The sequence below is a fragment of the Monomorium pharaonis genome, chromosome 3 (genome assembly GCF_013373865.1).
Source record: "Monomorium pharaonis isolate MP-MQ-018 chromosome 3, ASM1337386v2, whole genome shotgun sequence".
Taxonomy (NCBI): domain Eukaryota; kingdom Metazoa; phylum Arthropoda; class Insecta; order Hymenoptera; family Formicidae; genus Monomorium; species Monomorium pharaonis.
Window position 1 is genome coordinate 2,941,836 of NC_050469.1, and position 27,570 is coordinate 2,969,405.

The 27,570-nt window shown below is 29.2% G+C and overlaps 1 protein-coding gene and 1 long non-coding RNA gene across 8 annotated transcripts in view; one reads left to right on the forward strand and one right to left on the reverse strand.

Annotated features, from left to right (window-relative positions):
* The window catches only part of LOC105833645, a 28,498-nt gene extending 4,787 nt beyond the window's left edge, over nucleotides 1-23,711 (forward strand). Inside the window, exons 2-3 of the long non-coding RNA XR_001138821.3 lie at nucleotides 20,564-20,782; nucleotides 22,214-23,711. This is a non-coding gene — a long non-coding RNA (uncharacterized LOC105833645). The remainder of the gene's footprint in view (nucleotides 1-20,563; nucleotides 20,783-22,213) is intronic.
* Nucleotides 1-27,570, reverse strand: part of LOC105834458 (TOX high mobility group box family member 3) — a 114,693-nt gene that overhangs the window by 43,684 nt on the left and 43,439 nt on the right. The gene's annotated exons all lie outside the window — the stretch shown is intronic.

The window sequence follows — 27,570 nt, forward strand, 5'->3', positions numbered from 1 at the left end:
ACTTGATTTTTAAATAACCGTTAACTTTTATTCGTTCCAAGATATATACATACACCTATATAATAATTTTGCTTGTCAGAAAGAAAGAAAGAAAAGACTGCGCGAAAGTGAAATGGAAGAACGGTAGACAGAAGAAACAAGGAGAGAAAAAAAACGAGAGAGAAAGAAAGAATCTTCATTTATAAAGCTCTAGGAATTTTTTTAAGCTCTAAAACATTATACACGTACATTACGCAGGTACAGCATAATTATAATACATTGAGAATATAATAAAAAAATACAAAACAATACAAAAAATAAAATTTAAAAAAATTAAGCGTAATAAAAAAAAGTAATAAAAAAGAAAAAACCTAAGAACTAAAAATACAATATAATGCAAATCATTAGGTGTATAAATTAATTTTCATCCTTTTTAGAGAAAATATGTTGTTTATTAATAAAGAAAAGCTTATGTAGACGTTTCGAAATGGGTTATTGGGTTATTGCAAGTGCATTTGCAAGGTTTGATTAACTCTGACAAGGATTTTTTTTCAATCCAAGGCGTTCTTTATGAATATTGAAATCATTACAATCTTGAAACTTTTAGAACCAGTTTTTACACGTATAAGCATTTTTATCTAAGGCCGAGCAAATCATTCAGCTTCGTCGGCATTTTTCTTCACTTGGAATGCAAAAAAGAGGCAGATGCTACTTTTCAAACATCACTTTCACTACTTTCTTGAGGTTATATCAACAGTACCGTTAACTATTATATCTCGTTTTAAATCTTAAGGGTGGCGTTTTATAACAATTATAAGACAGAAAAAATTTAAATTTGGTGCTGTAATTTATTAAATGTAGGATCCGAGAGTTAATTTATCCACGTAATACTGCAATGCATAAGCGATTAAAGAATAAAACAAATGCGTGTGTAAAAATGTGTTAGCACGCAAACATGAGTATGTGGAAATATTTAATTATAAGAAAAAAAAAACAAGTAAAACAACTTATAACACAAGTTTATTTAACTTCTATAAAGCTTAATATGATTATACAATTTCTTTTTATTCCTAACTCGTATTTATATCTATTTTTATTATAGTTATTTGTAATAAGTACATGAAAAATTATAGTTTATAATTTTTAGTTCCTATAAATAATTTGATAATTGTTTATATTTTAATTAGCTAATTTGCGCTGAGATTTTTTCGTTATAATTTTGTGATATTATGTATGAACAATAGAAATCGACATTTATTATAAATAAATAAAATTGATTTATTTTTAATAGAATAGAATATTTATTTCTTTCAGCTTTTTGTCAAGAAGAAAACTTGATTTACAATATTTCTTAACTGCATACATTTCTTCATACTTGTTGGTTAATTAATTTTTCCATAAGTTCTTTTGTTTATCTATTAATTTGATAGATATATCATAATAATGATATATCCTCATGCTTAACCCTCAGGATATGCACTGAATTAGCGTAACCAAGTTAGATTTAAAAAGATGGTGTTTTCCGATTGCTCTTGTAAAATTTGAATACTTGATTTTTAATAATTTTGGTAAATATAATTTAAATTAAATACTTTTTAAAACATTAAATATTATTTACTAATTTTTAAATATTTTTAAATATAAAATTTAAACTAAATGTTTTTTGTAGTATTATTAAATATTATTACTAAATATTATTTTAAGCTTTTCTAAACTTTTTTATAAACTATTTTTAAAAATGTTCAATAACTGCTTTTTAATTTTTTAAAATTTTTTAGAGAAAATGAAAATTCTCCAACATAGCGTCTTTTTTTCAAAATGCTTTCCACAATAATCGTGTACAATAAAGATCTGGGTTTTTTTAAATAATATAAATTTCAATTAAATTTCAATAAAATGATACATTAATACTTTATAAGCGGTATTAATATAATAATGCGTTTCTTTTTTTACAGGAATATCTCTCTTATTGTAATATGTTTAAATGAAGTATTTTTAAAATATATTTTCTAGTATTATTATTTTTATATTTTCTATATTATAATATTTTCGATTTTTACTTGAAAAGAAAAAAATTGGTATTTTATACATTTCTATTCTTTGTGAATGTAAAATTGAAAAATTACTGAAATTTATCTCTCTAAAAAAATATTTTTTGGATAATTGTAATGAACTTTTCTCATAAAGTTAAATTTTTTAACTTTCTATTAACATCTTATTTTTCTACAAAAGATACGTGTTTAAAAAAAATTTTTTTTCGCAATTTTACAAGGACTATCTTTTACTTTTTTCTAAATATTTTTTTAACTGAAATAATTATGATATTTTCTCTAAGATATTTTTTTCTTAATGTCTGAGATTTTGATATAAAAAAATAGATTCAAATTGATACTTTAGATCGCAAAATAAGCAAAAGATGTTGCTGAGTTACGTTAACTCAAGTATTTATAAATAGGAACGAAAATAAGTATGCATCTAAAAATTAATTTCGTAATGTGCATAGTGTCATTCAATTTATTTTCTTCCTTAGTATGTTTTCTTATTTTAACTACAGCTCTTTAATTATAACTTTAATTTCTTATCTTTACTTTTAACTTATTCTTTACTTAAAATTTGATCTATCTTCCTATTACTTTATCTCTTTTATTTATAATTTTTATTTATAATTAATAAAAAGACGAAAGTATTACTATATTTTTATCAATTTTTTATAATTTTAATTTTTCTTTATTGTTGCTTTCATCCAGCCTTTCTATCTTTTTATCTCCTTGATTCTCTCTTCTTGATCTTGTTGCCAGCCAAGTACTCTTCTCCTTTCCTTTTATTATTTTCATTTTCTTTTCTCTATTCTTCATCTCTTTGAAAACTAAGTTCTTCTCTTTTTTTTAACTTTCTTAACTGTGCTTTCTCCCTCTGATCATCTACCTTCTATACTCTTCTTCAGGTTTTTTACTTTTTATTTTCCTCTTTTCTTCCTTTTTTACTTTTCGTTTTGTTCCCTTTTCCCGTACTTGTCGTTTTCCTAGTAACACTTTCATCTACATCTTTTCCTTTATATACATATATAAAATATTTACTTCCTTTTTTATACTTTAATTTTTTGGGCTTTTCTTTTTTTCTTTACTTCTTTATCCTTGCTCCCTGGCAAGACAATTTGACTTTTGTTAGATGCATTTTGGACGTCAAAACACATCTATTAGATTCATTTTTATACCTTTTTTTAGTCAAATATTTATCTGTATATCTTTCTGGATAAGTTTTTGACTAAATCTGGATGAATTTTATCCGAATATATTGAATAATCTGGACTAGGTTTGACCACAATCTCGACGCAGTGTTTTTGCGACAACTTTTGACAAAATTTAGACGGAATACTATATATTTTATACTAATACCGGATTTTTTATATCTGGATGTTTAGATGTAAAAAATCTGTTTATCTGATCAAAAATTTGTTTGAAATACATTGTAATACTTGTCCGTATTGTCCAATTTTTGTCAAGTTGACTTATCATGGTTGTGTTCATTCGATTAGAGTCCTTTTATATTTAACTTTTTTCTTAATCATGCAATATATCCTTTTTATTTAATTTCTTATTCTCCATTTTTCAAAAACTTTTACTTCCTTTTTTTCCTCGTACTCTTGTGCTATTGATACTTGTGTCTACTTTTTCTTTACTTTTATTTTTTATTTATTATAATTTGACATTGTATTACCATTTTTCTTTCTCTACTCTTTCTCTTTGGCTGATTTAAACTCTCTTGTTTCCTCTCTTCTCTTTTTCTTTCCTCTTTCTTTTTCCATTTTTATTTCCTATTATTATAACTATTACCGTTTTTTTTCACATGTTTATCCATATTTCAATCAAATTTTTTATTTATTCACTATTTACTTATTTTATTCATATTATATTATATTATATTCATGATTCCAAAACAAGAAATTTTTTTATTATATTAAAGATAAATTTTAATAATTTTTTTACTTTTTGTCTATATTAGACGTTAATTATCTATTTTGAAAAACAGACGTGTTGTTGATTTTATCATCGTTTTTTCGCGATGCTGATTAATTGTCGATTGTCAAGTTCGTGTTTTATGACTTGCTTAATTCACTCTATGTCGTTTGCTGCTATCAAATTTGACAATTGACGGTCAACTTTTGACAATTCGTGTGACATATTGTAAAAAAGTTAAAAAAGATTAAAATTAGGGCTTATGTTAAATTATACTTATATTTAATAATCTTCAAGCTGTACATTAAAAAACGCGATTGTAATTTGAAGTAAATGGAGCGCTTCCGTGCCTGTTAATAATATCTTTTCTAATTCATTGTACTTCGAGATTGTCTTCGCATTTGTACACTTTGGCACAAATCGCAAAAGCGGTTGCCGAAGGAATTATTTATTTTGCCTTCCCAAACAATGGGATCCAACCGCCACTAATCATGAACCAACCGTGCTTAATCAATTGTTACTAACCAACAGCCAGCAAACACCTCCAAACGAAATTTGTTCACAATTAATAAAATGTTTATATATTACATATTTGTTATCATTACAAATTATTCATGTGCGACTAAATACTTTAATTAAACGGAACGCTTGCGAGCTTCGATTGTTAAAAAATATTTTTTTCTAACGTCATTGATCTTAGAGATCTCCTCGCATTTTATTTTATTAATGATAAGACATGAAAACGATAATCGAATCTATCAAAAAGTTAAGTTATATATAATGGAATACCTGTAAGTTATATTTTTTATATTAAATATGTAGTAAAGTTAAAACATTTTTTATAATTTTAATAATATTATGTAATGACGCTGTAATAATTTTCAAATAAGAAGTACTTACAGTCATTTAATTATCAGAAATTCGCGCATTTAGGCACAATACATAGCATAATGCAAATATAGGAGAATATTATTCCGCGCGCTCGTTTATTACACATAGGAAAGATCCGAATTCATTGGCACGATTGGCTATTTACTCGTACATCTACCTAACACTCCTCTAAATTTTTCCGTCGCTTACAGTATTAGTGATCTTTCACTAATATTTTTTCCATTAAAAATATCTATATTTATATTTAATTATCTATTGATATCCATGATATTGCACAAGAGATCCTTCGCTTTTTCTATGCAAATGAACAAACAAAAATCATAAACAAATAATGTTTATTCTTTATAAATAAAAATTAACGAGTTTCTCTAAATTTTTCCTACATATTGTACATTATACATATGATATCGTAACAAATCCATTGAATTCAACTATATCTCTTCTCAACTATTTGATAAGACGTATTGCTTTAACGTGAATCGGTTCACGACCTCAGATAATAGCTTATTCGTAAGCACCATACCATGGCTTGCTGATAACATTTGCGCGATAATATGATTGCTCGAGTGTTCTTTATAAACTCTATAACAGTGATTAGATATTATCGTGAATGATTGAGTATGGATATGAATGCCCTTAGAAAAAAAAAAATTTTTTATATAGTCTAACGAGATTAGATAACAGATGCGTTTCAATAATTTTGTAATATTAATAATTTTATTTAATTTGCGTTTCTTGTGAAGTATTATGCATTTAGCTTCATCAAAGTTACATTTATAATTTATCAAAATTACCAAAAATCTTTCAATTTTATGAAATGATATAATAAATGAAGAGAGGGAGAGGGGGGGGGAAGAGAGAGAGAGAAAATGATTGACTTAATTTCTCAGGAAAAGTGCTCTGTTTAGCTTTATTTGGTCTATGGATTTTCTTAATTCGAGATAGTACGAGGTCGAAAAGGGAAATAGCTTAATTGGAGTGCCACAAACTGTACTATTAATCCGAGCTTGTTTAGAGCTAGCTCAAGTTATCCGAACTAGTTAAGTCTAAAGCCAAGTTGGTAAGTTCGTGTGTAATCTGCAAATCGAAGTAAATCGTCCTAAAGAGTAAACCGAACATATCTTACACATTGTCTTGACGTAGTTATTATTTTTTATTGCAAAATATGATACTTATATTTACTGAATTGTATTTTATAAAACAAAATATCCGTAAAGCATACGGATATTATAATTCCTTTTTCTTTCATCAATAATGATACACCCGATAAACTGAAAGACGATACAAAGAAAAATGCTACACTTGTGTTATTTGCACATTAAAAAGATAAGGGGAAAATCGATTATTCTGTCATTATTTTTAAGTTTAAACTGTTTTAACTGTTTTGTTTACATCATTTCTTTTCTTATCTTCTCTCTCTTCGTTTCCTTTTCTTTTGTTTCTCATTTTTTTTCTTTTTGTAAATCTTTCTTATCTTTATCAATTCATGTTAATATTTATAACAAATGAAATAAGAAGAGGCAAAATAGCAAGAAGGAATGAAGGAGAAAAGATGTTTGATATTAAATTGATATTAAATTTCGATAATTATCTAATGCTTGTACACAAAATTTGATCATAATTTTATGCACCTCGTATGTTTCCACTCTATTGCATTCTATTATATTATATCCTATATATAAAATAATAGAGGGAATTATTTACAAAATTTTACGATTTCGAGAGTGGGATATAATGTGAAAACAATTCTTTTCGTCAATAAAGAAGAAAAAAATTCAGTTTTAGAAGGTGCTCCAATGTTTTAAATATTTATTGTATATGCTTTAAATCCGTTTTAAATAATTTATTCAATTCATGTCAGATTTCTAGATAGAATTTATATTCTATCTAGAACATTTGTAATTTTATATATACTTTTTAATGTATGTACATTTGAATTATAGCATTACATATATACACATATACGCACGCACTATACATGATGGAAACTTGAAAACCGAATTTGTATTTAGGATATAAAAAATAATGAATTGAATATTTTCTTTCTGATTTGTTTACTGCTGAACTGTATAAAAAATTGTATAATAAAACAATATGTCTTAACTAAGTAGTGTTTCGTAAGGACTTTTAAATTCTTTATGAATAAACCAAGAAAATGTAATGATAATTTATATGATGAAACATTGCATGATTATAATTATGAAATTAATATAACAAATAGTGTCTTCACCACAAAAACGTATTTAAGCCATGACTCTCTATTAGTTTCCTATAGCTAAATGGACAAGTTGGAGAGCGCAAAAATTATAAAATAAAGTCATTATAAATCGCATATCGCACGTCGATGAATAAAATATCGTTGAATTGAAATTTTCTTCTAGGTCACTCTTCTAGGATCTAATATTGCTTTGTCCATTGTTAAAACAATGATTTTATTATTGTTCAATCATTTTTTATTGATAGACGAAAAGAGTCGAATCAAATAATTCATCAAGAACAAAGAATTAAAATATTTAATATAATAATCAATCCTTTTGTACCTTTCATTTAAGATAGTGGCATACAGACAAAGAACTAATTTTATTTATTTGAAAAATAGAGAATAAAGAAAGACGCAAATTCAAAGTATCTCCTTGAGCATATAAACCGGCAAATTATTCTTGTTATTGTTATTATCAGAATCATTTTGATGTAAAGTTGGGACATGGATGTATTAACATCCATGTCCCATACAATTAAAATATGTCGAAGAATATTGTAATTTGATAATGCAGGAATTTTATCGATAGAGTTGCTCCAAGTAAGCGCGTTATAAAACTGTCTATACTATCAGAGTCCGAAATTCATCAATGAGCTCGCTAAAATAATACAGCGTTGTTAACAAAAATGTTGTTAACAAATGCTACATGCGTGCGTGCAGGATTATTGTATGATTTCTACATTTTTTTAGTTTATTCAAACTAGATTCTCAAACTAGAATAAAACTAGATTCATAATATCATAATATTATCAATTTAATAAGACTTATGTATAATCTCTCCCCTAAAATTATAAAGAAAATTTATTGCGAAAAATATTATCTTAGCCAGGGTTTGAACCTGGATCTCTCAACATTTCGAGCAAGCGTGCCTTAGCTAGTTCGACCACCAAGGCATATGGTGATATCTTTCGCAATAATCAGTATTAGTTATACATTATATATTATTGTTCTTACACATTGACGTTACAATATGTTCTCTTAATTTAGGTTATTCAATCTAATAGCGATTCAACCGTTACGAAGATTTCATCATTCTAAGGATTTTTCAATTAGATAGACTCACTTATACTGTATATCTCGTTGTTGCATTTACACTTAGCGCAAAACATTACGGTGCACTTAAATAATAAAAAAATAAGATAAAAATAAATAATAACATGCATACATGGTACATATAATAATATATCCGGGCTGAACGCACCACAAATCCTCCTCCCTCCCTTCCCCGCCTCCCTCTCTTTCTCTTTACTTTATTTCTTTTTAATTTTTTAAAATCTCTATTTGTATGGAAATATTGAAATACAGTTTATTTTCATTCTAGAATTAAATATAATGTATTTCTCAATATTCCAATAAATAGAGTTAAAACAAATTAAATGGCCTCACTCAGTCAAGAATTTTTACATAACATATCTGATAATAATATAAAATGCTATTTGAACAAGAATACTTGATGCTTGTGATTAAAATTGTTATGTTGAATATATTTTTTCCATAATTCAATTACCTTGCATTAAATTCATAATTTTGATAAATAGAAAAGTCAAAGATAAAAAGAATATTAAAAATCAAAAAGATAAAAAGAATTTTATGTTACTGATTATTGCGTATTTACAAACAGCAAATCGTTCAGATTTAATTAATGAAAATTCATAAACATCTAATCCATTTACTTCAGTTAGGATATTTAAAACGTAACGTAAAAAATATCAACGTTCTGTTTTTTCTTCGATAGACTAGAATCAATCAAAATTTTCTTCTTTGCTTTTTAAAGGTTAAAGGTAATTTGAGTTTATTGCACTTGATGCTTATGTTCACTATTTAATTTTTTAAATTAGTACTTGCAAAATCAATTTGAATAATATACGTTGTACGTACATTAATAGTGTTAGTACAACATGAAATCATTACATAAGTAATTGATTAATCTGTTTAAAAATGCTTTTTATTACAAATCTGTAATTGAATATTACATAAATAAATATTTTATGTATACATACAATAGATAAGAGTACATATACGATTCTTTTTTAATACATAGATAACTTAACGGGTTGTGCGGATTCATGTCTGACATTTGACCTCAAAATCGCAGTTTACCGTTACATGTATACATCATCAAACTGGGAAACGTTTCATATAAGATTGTTGACTGATAGTTCTTACCAATTTAATTATATTACATGTTGTAAACTTGAATCTCGTGATGGTACTCTATATTACTGCAGAGACTGCACAATAATTAATACAATTAATTATTAATTCCAACGATAAAAAAAAAATCAATGCCAAGTATTACAATAATCTCAGATTTCATCAGGCGATAGTGCTTTATCCAACGTTGCTCCGACTCTAACGTTGACTGCTTTATACTTCATAAATATTTCATTCGGCCTTAAAATAGACAAACTGTTTGTCTTCGTATGAAGGTAGGATGGATTTAATCGCAAGTCCGATTTGATCTTCTTTCTCCACCCAAATAGTATTGTCTTCTTCCTTTTAGGTTTTACTAATTCAAATAAATGAAAGAAAATTTTTTCACGCAAAATAATAATATGTTTGTATATTATTATAATAAAGGGTTAACGTTGACGATGTCGGCATTTCGAATATTCGTAGTCGACCATGACTCGTGGTAGCGACGACGCTGTAACAATGATAACCGGTTTCTCGTACTGTTCGTTCTCCCTCTTTCGATTTGCCAACTCTGCGAGTCATCGATGACGAAGGTAACATTAAGCGCAAATAACCTTTGACCAGAACAAAATAAAAAAAAAATTGAAAAAAAAATAAAATGTTTTTTATTTGCTATATACTAATAATTGGATTGTCACAGGGTGCACGCACCCCACGAAACAGCTGGAACGAAATAAAATAGGAACAGGAATAAGAGTAGGATTGAAAAAGATTCTGCGCGGTACAAAGCATGAGCTCTATGCTATTAATGCTTATTCAGTACAAGCGAATGAATAATGGGCTGCTAGTGAAATACGTCGGGACATAAATATTGTATCTGGAGCGCTATATATTACCTGTATCGAATATATTATCCAGCGCGTTCTCTGTTCTCTGCTCCGCTAGTTCCTATCTGATTGAGATTGTTGCCATGGGAATGGTCAGACTTGCTCATTTGTTTGCGTCGTGGCGGCCATTTTCTGGTCACTACTACCGAGTCGACTATGTTCGTTATGCAGTGAGCCTCTCTCCTTGTCCTTGTTCGTCCCTTCGCTCGACGCATAGACTTCTCTTTCATGCATAAAGTACGAATCCGTCTTTTTGTTTCTTCACGAGCGATGTGCGCGGTGCGGTATGGTGCGGTGCGGTGCGGAGCGGTGCGGTATTACTTCCTCCTCCCGTTCCGCTTTCGGAATTATATACGCTTCGCTGACGTAACGCGATATAGTTCCTTATCGATTTACCTTCGAGTTACATGCGACAAAAGAGGAATCGAAGATAGCAGTACTATCTCGTAAAAGATGTTCTCGTAATATATCATATCTCGATGTTCGTCACAAAAGAGGAATACGTGACTAGCAGTCTTGCGACATCGATTGACCTATCGCAACTTGCTCGCGCAATCCACGGGAACATTAAACTAAATTATACGTTTGTTGAGTCAAGAATTTCTCTTTGCAGCGCACTATGGAAGTTAAAATAAATAGATCTATGTTCACGCAATGAGATATATCATTTAAAAATTAGATGAAAATTACCGACATTATAATTATTAATAGAAACAGAAGAAACATTATGTATACATACATATATATATATATTTTTTTTAAATTTTAATATCAAATAATTTATTTTCTCACAATAATAACTTTTTTAACCGCAACTCAGTTCCATTGTGACGGTATTTGTGATGGCGTTTGAATCTGATTGACACGACATTTTTCGATTCGCATCAGGCAATTTAAAATATTTCTATTCCTGCAATGTTTTTTATTCTATATTATCATTATGTCCTTTTCATTTATTTATTTTTTCTGCCCGCCCTACATATCGATTTCTCCCATCTTCGCATATTCTCTAGCACGATGAAACGTAATCATTTGCAATCCCGCGTAGAACCGCTTTGAAACTTCCTCGAAGGAATTTATTAAACTTTGACTAAGTCGCTTTACAAAGTTTCACTGTCGAGAGAAGTTGGCGGGGCCGAGGCTGGGGCTGGGACTGGAACAGAGGTAGGGGTAGAATGAGAGTGGAAGGGCGGCCGATCGAGCAACGACGAGAAGAAGCAGTGAGTGCGGGGTTGTCGAGATGAAGAAGAAACCAACGATGGGAATAGGAGACAAGGAACGATAGAAGGATGAGAGAGAGAGAGAGAGAGAGAGAGAGAGAGAGAGAGAGAGAGAAAGAGAGAAAGGGAGAGAAAGAGAAGGGGAGGGAGAGAGAGAAGGGCAAGAAAGGAGAGAAAAGGGGAGGGAGAAAGGGAAGAAAAGAGAGAAAGAGAGAGAACACGAGAAAAGATGCAGATGCTGGAAGCAAGAACAGAGGAAGAACAGGAGAAAGAGGACTGCAGATGGAGGTGAAGGCGGGAGAGAAGAGGAGGAGGAGGAGGAGGAAATGGTGGAGGTGGAGAAGGAGGAGGAGGTGGAGGAGGAGGAAGAGGATGAGAGAAGTTACTTTCTCGGAGAAATAAAAGTTAATAGAGTTCTCTACCTCCTCGTATTCCACCTCTTCCACTGCTTCACCATCGTACAACTTTCACGAAAGTTATTATATCTTAATTTACTATTGGGCATTATCTGGAATTTCTCCGATGTTTCCGTTTTAATGCGTTGTAGGATATAAGCAGAAAGTATATCGTTCTTTCGTATAGTTAGAGAGAAACAAAAATGCTTTTATCATGCTGTTTTATTGTGCGCGACTACGAGTATTGTTGATTTTTATTTGAAAAACAAACAGAGCATAAAGAGAAGTTGGGCACGAAGATCGATGTATCTGTTATATACTCGAATCGAAAATGGGCTTTGAGAAATATCGATCATATCACTGATGAGATACACTTGGAAATTGATATCGCATTCAACCAACGAATTTTGTGTTCTAAAGTTTCGAACTAATTTTTTTCTATAGATTTTGAAATGATTACTATATAATCAATTCATGTAATTCAAGTCAAAGACGTTTTTTTATTCTAAAAATTATACTAAAATTTTTTAATAAAGAAAATTGTATACTATTAGGAGTATGTAAATTAATGTTCATAAGTAATCATATATTCTTGAATTATTATTATATTTCTAAGTCTTATGTTTAAGATCATTGCAATGCAAGATTCAACAATGAAAGAAATCAGACAATCTAAAAAAATTAAACATTAGGTATAGTTATCAAAACATCTGAAAATATTATATTTTTAGTTTATACTCTAGATTTATATTAAAAGATTTATTAACTACATTTATACTTTAGATACACTTGAAGATTTATTATCCACATTTATACCCTATACTTGCATTTATATATTTTATATGTTCCAGACACATTTCATAATGAATTGCTCATTCACAATTTCCTTAATTATTTCTTTGATATTATTGTACTTCGATTAAATAACAGATACATCATATTAAGAATCATGACGTTAAAAATATTGGACATGATATTTCATTATAATATACTATTACTAAGACTACCATCTTGCAGTCTGCTTCTACTTAATTTTCTAATCAACGATAGAATTTATATTTAAAAAAATCATAAAGGTAATGCATTTAAAAATAACAATTGGATATTTTTATAACATATGTATATAGCTTGATAAATAGAATACAAATTTTGATATGTTGATTGTACACTCAAAAAATAATAGAAAAAAAAGATAAGGTCATACAAGATTAAATTAGAACATAATAAATAGTTAAATTTATAATAAGTATGTATCAAGGCTCAGTTTGATAGGATTTACATACTTTGGTCATACATGATTACTTCTGCCATACATGAGTAATTGTTCATATTCACGGAAGTCCGTAAGCAAGATGCGTAAATATCTGAGTTATAAACCAAGTTATCGAGTTCCAAGTTATAGCTAGGCAATCATAACACACACTGTATCATCATACTTGACTGCCTCATCTTATTCCAATCAATTATAATTAAATCGAGGTACTTGCACATTCAGTTGATAAAAATTAGCGAAATTTGCACAATTTGTATTAAAATTTTATAAATATAGCGCATTGATATATGCCATTGGAACGTCCACCAAGTATAAACTTGCATATGGAATAGCGCAGATTTTTCTTTTTAATGCTATCTTGTATCGTGCAGATAATATTGTTCGATAAAAAGGGTACATAAAAAATGAAGAGAACTGTTTTCCAGTTTTTTAAACGCTATCCGTTTATCAAATTGTTTTGTCACGTCACAATTTTGAAAAATTGTGGTTAAAATTGCAAAAAGATTTTGTACGTTTTAACATATTGTGGCATATTATTAGAACTTTTAATCCTTGAAAAGAATTTGTGTTATTACAATTAAGGGCGGATTAAGAACAATTAAGGGGAGATTAAAAAGATGTTTGTGATTAATATAAATTCATTCACGTCAATGTTGCGACTTATATAGGTTGTTAAGATTAAGTCTCTACTAAACATTTTAAAAATTATATTAATAATTAATATTCAACGACCCAAAAAAACTTTAAAATTTGAATAATGTAATTAAAAAATATTTGGTATATTCTTAATCTATGTAAGTCGCAACTTTGTAGTGATAGTAAAATAAGAGTTGTACGTCTGCTTTCTGTGCTAAAGATCCAAGTTTAAATCCATTCAAAACATATCGAATTTTTAACCGATCACCCCTCGGAAAGTAATAGCAAAATCATTCAGAGAGTATCTTTACTAATTGTAATTGACTTAAGATCATGAATGGAGATCATAATCTTAAGTCATCAACAAAGATTTAAGAATACTTTTAAAATGACAGACAATTAACTATATATTCATTATAACTATATTATATTAATTATATTACTATATTAATTATATATTGATTATGTTAACTATATTCACAAATTTCTTTCTGACCATAATCGGCACAAATTGCCTTTAAAGATTCAAAATCTTAACCACATGCTTAATTTTAATTACGTTAAAACTTATTTATATCGGGGAGAAGATGGTAATATAGCCACTACAGATAATATGGCCAATTATATTATCTCCATTATTAGCTGACAAATTCTAGTTATTATTTATGATATCATTTGTTTAGTAGCCTGCCGTTATATAGTGACGCTAATATGGCAAAACGCAACAGTTTACATTTTGTTATAAGGCATTTTTACTTTCGAGAATTTCGAAATTTTTTAAAGATATATTTTAACTTAAAATATACGATTTAATTACACAAAAATTAAAATTAAACAAAATACAAATGGGTGGCCATATTACCACCTTCTCCTATATCACTTGTAAAGTTGTAATGCTAAAATAGAAATAACTCTTCTTGCAACTTTAATTTCAAATTTCTCAAAATTGTGAAAGCACTACTAGTAAACGGAACCGTATTTATAAATACGGCACTATAGTGCCCTAAACTATGAGAAATAATTACTTTCGTTCTTATACAAAAAAAAATTACGGCAAAACATTGATACGTAAAACATACATCTAAGCCAATCGATATGTGATTATGTTGTAGTTCCATATTTAATAAATAAGTAAATTAATTTAGTAAACATTACGCAATATTTTGTCTATCGATTGATTTGGGATAAGACTCTCGCAGAAATAATTTTTGAACAAATTGAATTATACATTCCATCGAATAAATTCATTGCAACTCATTTACTTATTCGATGGATCACTATACAATTACGGTAATCAGCGAGATGGATAAATCGCACAGTCATGTGCCCGAATAAAATTTGATTTATTGCTGTCATTCTGAAAAAAAGTGTTATAAAGTAATTGAATCAGGAGATTTCAAATTATTTCAAGCATCTATTTTCAGAATCAACAAACGTGATGCATTTAAATTTAATCATCAATTATGTCGATGAATTGTACCTCGAACTTTTTGACAATTAAGTAAAAATATTTAATATTATTATAATATATATTAACGTCAAAGAAATAGCATTAGGGCCAGGGCCATATCCTGTTCGACTCTTTGCAATCCGCGCTATACTTCGCACAACATGCGGATTTTCATTATGATCGTAAAGTGAAAGTAGTCAAACGGGATTATTTTAAACAGCAAGCGGAATATAAAAATATCAAGGATTGAACGACGATAAAGTCTTTTGTCTTTTGTACCTCGATATTTACATTTCCACTTGTTTTGTGTCGTTTCCGCACAACAATATATTTGAAGCACTATTAATATAAATTTGCGAAAAGATAAGAAAAACCGAGAGTGTTTTCTCATCACGCTATAGTTGCAGCATCAAATAATATTGGGTTACATATGACTCTTTCTCAAGTCGATCTTTCATTCGACTGAGCATCTGGTCTCCACATATTTGATGCATGCTTTCATGCATGCTCTATAGTAACCATGACAAAAGTAAAAGAAAGTCATCAATACTGACATATCATTTTGTTTTTAAATAATATTTCTTAAATAAAAACTAAAAATAAAAATTTGAAAATATAAATTAGAAAGTTTCCTTAGATGATGTAGCAGTTTTTATAATATTGTTTCCTATTTTGTAACAATTAAAGTTTTCGCAACACAATAAAAAATCAACCTTTAAGAAACTGAGCCTCAAAATTGTCGTAATGGATTACATTGTTCTTTTCTTCTTCTTTAACATGAGTCATTTGTATTATTTATATTTTAATGTATATAAAGATTTCTCTAAAAAAAAAAAAACCTTTCACTTCGTATGTAAAATCTTTTTTTGTCGATTATATAAATGCCTTATAATATATTCTGCAAGACGCAATATGTAGCGCGATGTATATAAAAGTGGATTAGCTTGAATTAATTTTTAAATTTTATATGTATAGAAAATAACTATAGTAATAACTATATGTATAGAAATGTATAGAAATAACTATATATAATATATGAACTGTATAGATATCTTTATTTTTTTAATTCACCACTTTTTTAGCACCATTTTATAACGGCAGGCTGCTAAACAAATAATTCCATAATTACTAGAATTCGGCTAATAACGAAGATAATACGAGTGGGCCGTATTGTCTACAGTAATTATAATACCACCTTCTTTTTTATTAATACAGCGCAATATTTAAGTTCCGAGAAATAAGGAAGTGCCGCTTTAAAAGATTCATATATGCTAATTTATATATGACCTTAGCTCTAGGTATTTCCAGTGATTTGCTTTTGCCTTCTAAGAACTGATCAATTAAAAATCTGATATAATCTGGGTGAATCATTGACACAAAGAGAAAACGTGGAGGAACTCTTGCTCCATGATCATCACATATATGACTAGTCGAGATATTTAATGTTACGAATAGTATCATTTATGATAATAAATTTTTTTCTCCGTTCGTTGTCATTAGTTAGTGCACTGTTTTTTTGACTACCATCTTTATATGCATTTAATTTACGGTCATAAGTTATAATATTTGCGTCGCTATTGTATGGTAATACGTACAATAAAAAATATGTTAATGGTTGCCATAAAGGAGATATACAGCGTATATATGTATTCCATTCCGCGCCATATACTTAGTGGCTACATAAACTGCACAACATATATCATCCGTACTTCCCTTCTTTCCGCTATTCTACGTCCGAAAAAACACGTAATGGTCCCGCGACAAGTTTTAATGAGATATACGGAGTATTTCCATGTATCGTAGCTGATTTGTTTTGTCCAATGTAAAACTTCTTTCGGAAAGTATCGTTTTGGAATATAGAAAAAAATTATTAATGTAACTATGCAATAGTTTTAAACAGCAATAAATGCGGCTAAATATGGATAAATATTATATAATAGTTTGAGTGCCTGAAAAAAGGCACTCAAACTTTAAGAAATAAAAACCTCTTTTATTATAGCTCTTACATTGCATAATTACTATTTCAAAAATATTATTTTCAACTACAGATATTTTCTTTGGCTTTTTATCTTCATTAATAAATGATTATTTGATGAACACAGGATGTAAAAACATTCTCAATTAATATAAACTAAAACAAACTCGTGTAACTGTCGGTACTATTTATTAGAACTCTAAACCATTTATTTTCTTGCTTTAGAATACGCTACACTAAACAAAAACTTTTTATATAATTATATCTACATATATGTATAGTATAATCATACTCAAATACGTAAATAGACAATACGTAAATGCACATATGACAAAACTGATTTAGAAAAGTAATTCTTAAAAGAAAAAAAGATTTTATATTTTATAAGAAAAGATATACACACAGACTTATATTATAAGATTATAATAATTATATAAAATTCATAAATAGACTAAAAAAATTTTTTTTAATTTCTAAGATAATAGAGGAAAAAGAAAAAATTATAGAATTTTTGTTTTGTAAAAATAATTCGGTATATATTTATCTGTATACATATAACATACATGGACAAAATAATATACATCTTGAAAATATACTATTTATTTTATTAAGAAAAAATTACATCATTTGTTATTTGTAATACAGATTTCATTTTTGTTAGGAAGTAAGCTCGTCGATAATGTTTAATCATCAATTTAATCATTAATATTATACCTATATACAATCTTCCAGCAGAATAACTTTTAAAATATATTGTAGGATAGTTAATCTTTTTTGAAGATGGAGGTTTTTTAATGAGAAAACTTTTTAATTATAGTTTCATATCGTTTTTGAGTCGTTTTTTATTTTGGGTTAAAAATTTCAAAATCTTACATCATAGTAAATTCAATGTAGCAAATTTAATCTTCAAATAGTGCAATTTGCTTAAAACTTTACTCATTTTTGAAATTGCTAAATTGAAATATAATATTAACATTACAAAATTAAAAATAGCAAATCTGGTTACAATAAAATTCATTCGTTTTGTACATACGAAAGCTAATGACACAAATAACAAAAACCCGGTAAAAATTTTTTCATATAAAAACATATAAATAGTGTATAAAATGTCCATATGAAAATGTAAACTTTCAACTTTCCATCGCTTTTTTGCAGAGTGCTGTACATTGATCTACTCACGAGTAATAGGTGTTGAAAGTCAAAATGATCTTTTTTTTTTAAATCTCAATAACTTAGCCGAAAAAGTCGCACAGCAATGAACAACCACTTAAAATAAAGAGAGAAAACCCCGCTGTAAGTTGCAAGTAACAAAAACCCGCTCACGCTACTCACCCTCTGCGCCGAGTGCATATGGAGGGGATAATTTTTACTAACGCGGAGTTGACTAACGCGGGGTTCCAGTCTATTTCTTAAATACTTCAAAGGTTTTAAAAGCCTTTGTTAAGTTTTTTATGTCATTGATCTTACGAAATTCCCTCGCATTTTGCTCTATTGATGATAAGGGATGAAAACAATCAAATTTATCAAAATGTCACCGATTTTTCGCGACGCTGATTAGTTCTCTGTTGCGTTAACTTCATAAGAGGCTATCATCGTGGAGCAAATAATAATTTGTATAGATGATAATCTATACTATTATCATTGTAATTTATTTTTAAAAACTAAAATACAAAACGCTACATAGCACACACACGAAGCGCTCATCTGTGATGTCTAGTATAAACATAAATTGGTATATAACATCTCTTAAAAAGTTAAATTATATATAATGGAATACATGTTAGTTATATATTTTTATTATATTTTATTATATTATATTTTCTTACATTAATGTTAATTTAATCATTATAGAATTATATAATTCTGTAATTCTCTAGTATTATGTAGTGTATGATTGTATATATGAGTATTTCACGCAATTTCACATATATTGTAAAAATAAATATTAAAATTTTATACGATTATGACACAAAAGCTTTAAATAAAATATTATAATAAGGAACAGATATATATGAATTGTTATAGAAAGTACACACGTATTAATCATAATAATAATAATAAAATGTAATATTTAATTATTAAAAAATAGAAATTATTTGAAAAGATAATAATTTTAATGGCGGTTCAAGAAAGATACAATTTAATGGAATTTTTACCGCAGATTCGTTTTTAATTCCTTAAAAACATATTCCACAAATGTCACGAAATTTAGCATTTTAATTTATCACACTGAATCTGCCATTTTGAGAGAAATTAAGCAGTTATCTTAATTTTTGTAAAAATATTTCTATTTTTTATTTTTAATCCATTACGAATATTGATGACCTATGATATTCGACTCATAGTGTCTGATCTTCCTTACATTCTTTTAAAAATACCAATAAATGGCGCTTACAATAAAAACATTTAGTCTCATTACATATATGCTACACAATGAGTTACATTTTATACAGCCATTAAGTCATTAGTCTGTAGAAATAAAGTTTTTAATATAATAATATGTTTTGTTTCACCATATTCCAACGGACAATGAATAACAAAATTCTATCTCACAAACATTTATTCATTTATACTTTTAATTAATTTATAGGATTTCTATCTAACAGTATTAAATTGCATAATTATTAGTAATTGCATTATGCCCCAAAATACACGCGAATCACACACAACATATTCCATATGGTGTGTGTGATTCGCGTCAACAAGTTTTTCATAATTATCAGCATCATTGTGATCATTCTGGAATTATTGAAGTATAATTCGCTCCAGCTAGGAGTGAAGTGTCCAGAGTAAGGGCCGAAGCACAAAACATGGCGTAATGATTAAGACAATCGTAGTCGTAGACGTAGACAAAGCTTGTGCGTTGTCTACGTCTACGACTACGACTGTCTTAATCATTACGCCATGTTTTGTGCTTCGGCCCTTAACCATGTTAATACAAACACGCGACACACAAATTCACATTAAGCCATGATGATCGCAGCTTCACAGATTAGTAAGATAATAGATACTAATTCTGCGACTCGAAGAGATGCAGTTTCGTGCAAACAACGCCTTCAAATGACTCATGTAAAGTGTCATAGCTCTGACTGTTACACTTTGTTTTGTTAGACGAAAGTTTGGCTCTAGTTTTAGCTTTATGCCAACATATGTTATGGTCAGTCAATTGCTCAAGATGTGGCAAAGAGAAGTGATGTGGCACGACGATACGGTCATCTCTTCAAAGATCAGATCCAATCTTCTTGGATATTGACTTCGCTATATCATACCCCGTGCTATTCCTCGCCCCCTCCTTCTGACCGCCAATAGAAACAGCACGGTAACATCGATGGAAACTCCCGTATTCAACCCCTACTGCCGTACCACTACCTCTTCCGTCATACCCGCTGCTTCTCATTTCCCCGCCTTTTCTTCTCTGTCTGCCTCGTTCCTTCTCCCATAACTTCAACAATTCCAATAGTCGTTAATCTGTCGGAAACTTTCGGAAAACTTGCCGTTATTGCAGGTAGATGGGTGGGATCGTACGAGTTGGACGAGAGAAGAGAAGAGAAGAGAAGAGAAGAGAAGAGAAGAGAAGAGGGAGACGAGGAAAACGTCAGAGACGGAGGAGAAGAGGAAGAGACGCAGTGGGGAATTCGAGTCTGACTGTATAAGGAGGAGGGTGGTACAAGAGGGTGGCTGAGGGTGCTACCCTCAGATGGGTGTTACAGAGGGGTGCAGGGTGGTAAGTTAAATAAACTTGTTTAGTTTCGTGGAAAGTTCTGCACGGCCATTGTATTCGACTGCCGTGCTACCGAGTTTGCTGCGAAAGTTTCGAATAGGAACGAACTCACTTCCCTATTACGCTTTATTCGCTTGTTTTGCTGGCCTGCCCCGCACCACCATGCCGTGCCGCGCCACGTCGCGCTGTGCTATACCACACCATGCCACACCACACCACACCACACCACACCACACCATACCATACCATACCATACCATACCATACCACACCACACCACACCACACCACACCACACCACACCACATCCCGCCATATCACACCACACTACACCAACCACACCACATCACATCATACCACACCATACCACACTACATGGCACACCACATGACATCACACCACACCACGCTGCACCATACCATATCACATTACGTCACACTACGTTACACCGTGCGATAACATACGGCAAAGCACCACATCAGATTACGTCACGCTACATTACAATGCCAAGTCAAATCGTGTGGAAATCAAGTCAAGCTGCCAATTCATTCTTACAATGATACCACAGATGTTTATCAATCAATCTTAATTATAGAAATTAAATATACAAATTTAAATAATTTTTGTTTTTGAAATTTTTACATTATAAATTATTCTTACAGTAATGCATATTATCTTGTGATTTACAATTAGATATTTACACACACATACACACATTCTTGATTTTATTATTGCCATTTGATTTACACCTTATCTCATGGTCGCACGATAAATTAACAGATAACCATATAATTTTAATTATAAAGTACAATATTGATAAAAGTTTAAATTAAGTAAACGTTTGTATAAAAGTATAAATTAATAGCATTTAACATTTAATTAAATATATCTCCAATATGCCATACATTTACAATATAATAGATTTGTAATTATATTGCATAGTACGTTCAAATTTTTTTACATTTACTGTTCAAGGTCTCATTGCGCGATAAGCATTTCATCGACTCATAAATGCAGTCTCATATTGTGAAATTTACTTTGTATGCCGCGATATTTATACTCATATTATATCAATATACATATATTACATAACAATTTTGCGTTTGTTCATTCATGCAACATGACAACTACATTTAGCTATATTTAGCAATTAATATGTGTGTGTGTGTGTGTGTGTGTGTGTGTGTGTGTGTGTGTGTGTGTGTGTGTGTGTGTGTGTGTGGTGTGTGTGGTGTGTGTGGTGTGTGTACATATAATAGATCCTTAGAATGCTACAAATATTTTATTTTACAGAAACTGTGAGAAAGAGCTAAGACTGAGATTCTGTAGAGTAAAAAAATCATATACCTATTATTGAAACCAATTAGGAAGTATTCGAGCAAAAAAAAAAAGAAAATATGAAGAAAGCAGACGATATACGATTATTCGTGTTGCAGGTGGTAGTGCTGTGATGGCGAAGTGACCTTGGCAGTCAGGAATCCGGTCTGACAACATGGATCGACACAACCCACTGGCGTAAGAATCCCTTCGTCCATCCATCTATGCATCCACTTATTCGTCTGTGACGTCGTGGACTCACTATCGACATGCGTTAGATAGATATTCTATGTTCCAATTAAATTTATTTCAAACTACGTAAACGCTCCATTTTGAATTTCTTTGAAATCACACAGATGAGGACGCTTTAAGATTGTTTTTTGACAACATGTACACGGTTTTGTCGCAAGCACGTGAGCATTTACGCGTTCATTAATTTGAAACATTGATCTCGTTACATTTTTTATTAATAAACGTCTAATATAACATTAAATTATCATTTTATTAACAATTGCATTGTTATAAACTATTCTTGCATAAGAGAGACATGGCAATTGTTTTTTTATTTTATTCTAATTTTATCACAATATCACAGCACATCATATATATATATATATATATCACCGCATACGACATACAATGAAGTAACGCATGTAATCTTAAGCATTTGCACGCACTCACGATAAATTGTTAATTTTGCTCTCGCTCTCTTCCGTTGCTTCATCTGTCGCTCAGTCGAGCGCAACGGGTTCGTCAAAATTTCGAATGTAGGCTTACGTATATCTACGGTTATATTTACATTGAACAGATCTGGACGAAAAGGAACGAACGAAGCACGCGCCTGTGTTATACGAGTTGAATGGCCTTAAGGACTCAGGTGCGCGCACCAGGTGTTCGTCGTTTCGCGAGTAAACGTGCGAACGTGCGACAAGAATGAAACTATCAGAAAAAAAGGAAAAAGAGAGATAGAAGACTAAGGCATAACCGAAGGAGAGAGATGATCGAACAAGAACACAAGATGATAAGTGTGTGACTCAACAAGAACATATCTAATTATTTTAAATAAACCATTGTTTTGAAGAATTTTACAATTTCTTTTTAATTATTTATGAAAATCAATTGCAACATACAAAAATCGAATATTGGAAAAAGATGACATTAAAGTCTCATTTGTTTTCACGAGACAGAAAAATATACGCGTAATATAAATCCAATAGCGTTTGAAATATTCGATTATGACGCAGTCACATATAAAGACATTATGGAGTAAAATCAGAAAGGTAATCCATATATCACATTGGTTGTTTTTCATTAAACTCTCTACAATTTAATCAAATTCGATATTCTTTTTCTTCATCAATAATGGAATATCATAAATGTATCGACAAAATCTAGCCTTAAGTAATGTAAATCAACTCATGATGATTAGTCTTTGATATCGAGTGATCTGTCATAACACAAATCTAAAAATTGATAATTATAATAAGCATTGATAGAAATTTATACAAATTTTGTTCAGAAATAATCAACCCCGTATGTTCATAATGAGCATTAAATACAACAGAATTATATAATAAATTATAAAGAATAATTCACAAAATAAAAAGACATCATTCATTAGCTTCTAAAATCTCAAAAGTTAATAAGAAAGATTAGATACTAAATATATAAAAAAAACTTTGAAAAAACTGAATTTAAAGTTTTAGGATATAAATTTTATATTTTTTAAAGAATTTTTGTCATATTCATAATTATTACTCTACGCTTTTTGAACAAGAAAAGTTACAATCAGATCTAAATCTGAATAACTATCTATAATATAATTGGTAAAAATTATAAAATTTATGTTCGAAAACTTTAAATGCATTTTCTAGAAATAATACTTTATTTTCTTCAGCATTACAATAGTCAAGACGAGGACTTGGTTTACAATTTTTCTAGCACTCGTCCATCCATCCATCCATTCTATCCTAACTAACTCGTCGCGTGACCTTATTTAATATCATATAACTTAATAAACCTAATTACACCATCTTATTACATCATTATAACAGCAGTAACCATACATATAATACAATTTAATCATTTAATGCACCTTAATTTTTTTGACATGTGTTAGTAAAATTTTTTACACTTACTTCTGTCATTCTAAATAACTAGAGAACAATCCATATAAAAAATCAGACTAAGGTTAGTCTGTCATAAAGTTTTTGTTTAAGTATTTTTATAGTAAATTAAAATAATGTTTAGTATAAGGGAAACACACAACAGAGCACAGTAATAAATAAAAATTAATTATTTGTAAACTTATACATATAATTTAAACAAAAAATTTACACAACAAAAAGCTTATACATCATATGTTTTAAATAGATTAAAATAAATCACATAGTCTTTTTAATGGAAAGAATTACAATTTTTTCAAAAAACTCAACTCATGTATATATGTGTGTGCGCGCGCACGTGTGTGTCTGTGTGTGTGTGTGTGTGTGTGTGTGTGTGTGTGTGTGTGTGTGTGTGTGTGTGTGTGTGTGTGTGTGTGTGTGTGTGTGTGTGCGTGCGTGCGTGCGTGCGTGCGTGCGTGCGTGCGTGCGTGTATGTACGTGTGAATCTAATCTGTAAAAAATAAAGCAAGTGACCTTTTTCGCGCAAAAGTTCTCAAGAGTTCAGGACTGAGTGTACCGATTTTAATCGAAATGGTCGCAATCTAAAGCTTGCATCAATATTATCCACTCTTAAAAAGGAGATGTTACCGATTTACAATAAAATTTTGTTAACAGTTTTCCGCGATGTTGATTGGTTTTCTCGCTAGTTTTCTTTAAATACCATATTAGTTAAGCATTTCTTTATCAGATATAAGATGAACTATATTTTTCTTAAATACCAAATCAACAAAATTCATTTACTATGTGAAAAATATAAGTCAGTGACCATGTTTTCTTTATGTTGTGTAAAAATGCGATTAATAATATTAGTACATTAAAATTCAATTTTATACAGTTTACTTTTTTGAATAGTGCATTTTTCAATGATAAAATTACATATCTTTTCCAGAATATAATGTTATTTTATCATATTATTAGAAAAGTCCATCACATTATATTTTTAGAATTTTTTAATTAAAAGGCCGCGTATTTTATTTGTATAAAAATGCTAATTCTATTGAAAATAGTACATATATACATAAATTAAAGTTTTCAAAATTGTTTTTTTTTATAAGTATTTTAAAAGTGACATATGTGTTATATTCACTTACGTATAAGACAATTTATATATAAGGCATTTTATAATATAATGTATTTTATATATTTTTGGAATTAGTTTTAGTAGTGCAATTATAAAAATTAGACAGTTTTCCCAATTCTGAAAAAGTGAGATTTTTAAATATATGTCGTTTGTTAAATGACCAATTTATTTATAATATTCATAATTACAAATGTGTGTTAAATGTACGCTTATCTGACGAATATTTAAAATAGTTTTTCTGAAAAACAAAGCCTCGTATAAATATATTTTATTCTACATTTTCGATTTACTTTTATGTAGAATTACTCTCACTTTCACTTGCATCAATTTCGCAACACCAAATACACAAAATTATTAATTATTTTTCATATCCATTTTTCTCAATAATCATACTGTTTTTTAAAGGTAAGTATGCTTGATCATTTCAGATAGCATTTATAATCTTTCATGCGGCCAACGATTGATGTTTAAACGCGTTTTCGATAATGTGATTTCCGGCATCCGAAGCCGAGAGGAGAAAGGATGATATTAAATAAGAAACGGGACGAAGCAGATATTCAAGGTAAAGAAGATTTTAAATGAACTGGAAGAAGGTTGGATAGCAGCTGGGAAGCAGACCTAACAACCGGCTGCTGTCTCGGTTCGCCACTTTGATCGTTTCTTAGTTAGATAGTAAAGAACCTCAGAGATGAAAAGAAGGTATATAAAAATACGTTGCTAATGTGCCGTAATAATCGAGAGACAATATGACATATTCATAATGTATGTACTATTCAAAAATTGATAATATAGTGGAATGCAAAATCGTGTTCGGACAAACTACATATTTTATACGTTACATCAAGCATAAAATGGGGCTCACCTGTAATCAATATCAGTTCTCATACAGTTCACATTAAATTCTTATAAAGTATAATATTTGATTAATATAACTTAACTTTTAAACGTATTTTATGTTGTAAACTACACTGATAATGAGAAAAATAACAAAGTCAACAGTATACTGTTTGAAAGTCGCCATCAGTAAAATGATTTGCAATAAATGAGACTATTTTTCAAGACGACACAACTGGCAAATTTTATTGAAATAATAACAGTTACGACGTTTCAGCCCTTGTTTTGGGCCCTTCTCAAGTAATGTACAATCACATATGAATTTGTGACTCGTGTCAGCGAGTCATGATTATAAGTGTTGTTACATTAAAATATTCGTGTCATGAAATAATAATAAAGCTCTGACGGTTAGTGTGCTCACCAGTAATGACATACATCGACAATTTCAATTATCTTTATTATTATTTCATGACACGAATATTTTAATGTAACAACACTTATAATCATGACTCGCTGACACGAGTCACAAATTCATATGTGATTGTACATTACTTGAGAAGGGCCCAAAACAAGGGCTGAAACGTCGTAACTGTTATTATTTCAATAAAATTTGCCAGTTGTGTCGTCTTGAAAAATAGTCTCATTTAATGAGAAAAATGTTATGAGTATATGTATATTAACAAAACGATGCAACAGAGTATATTTTAGTGAAATTAAACAGAATTTTTAGTTACCATGATTATAATTAATTTTATTTTATAGTTAGAAAACGTTTGAGATATATATAAACTTAGCTATAAAAATTACCATTTTCCGGTTAAATATATAAAACTCCTAATTATATACATTAGACCTTTGTTATTAAGAAGTTAATAAGATAAAAACCGCGGTTAATATTATATGTCGCTTTTAATCCTCCTTAGTCCAAAGTAGGTGATGTAAAGATTCAAAATCGGAAATTTTATGTAATGTAAAATGCTTATTTAATAAAAGAGATTTTTATTTTTTAAAGTCTTCGTTTAAATATGATATTTGAACTAAATAGTTACTAATTTTTTCTTAATAATCATGTGAATGAGAAAAGAAGGAAAAACTAAAACGACCAAATAATGTTATAAAATTTGTTTTAAACTTTTGTTTAACAAAAGCTTTAATTTCATTATAAACTTGATCAAAGTAAAAATTAAATTTTAAAATTTTTTTTAGATAATGAATTTTTACTTAAGAATAATAGACACAAAATTACACTTTATATGTGCGTAAATTTCAGGACTACAATTCGACAACTATTATAATTATAGGACAGACATTTTGTTCGGCATAATTCAATTATTTTTCTATTATCAAAGTTGCGATAACACGGTAATTAATTTTTTAAGCGCATGTCGATTCTATT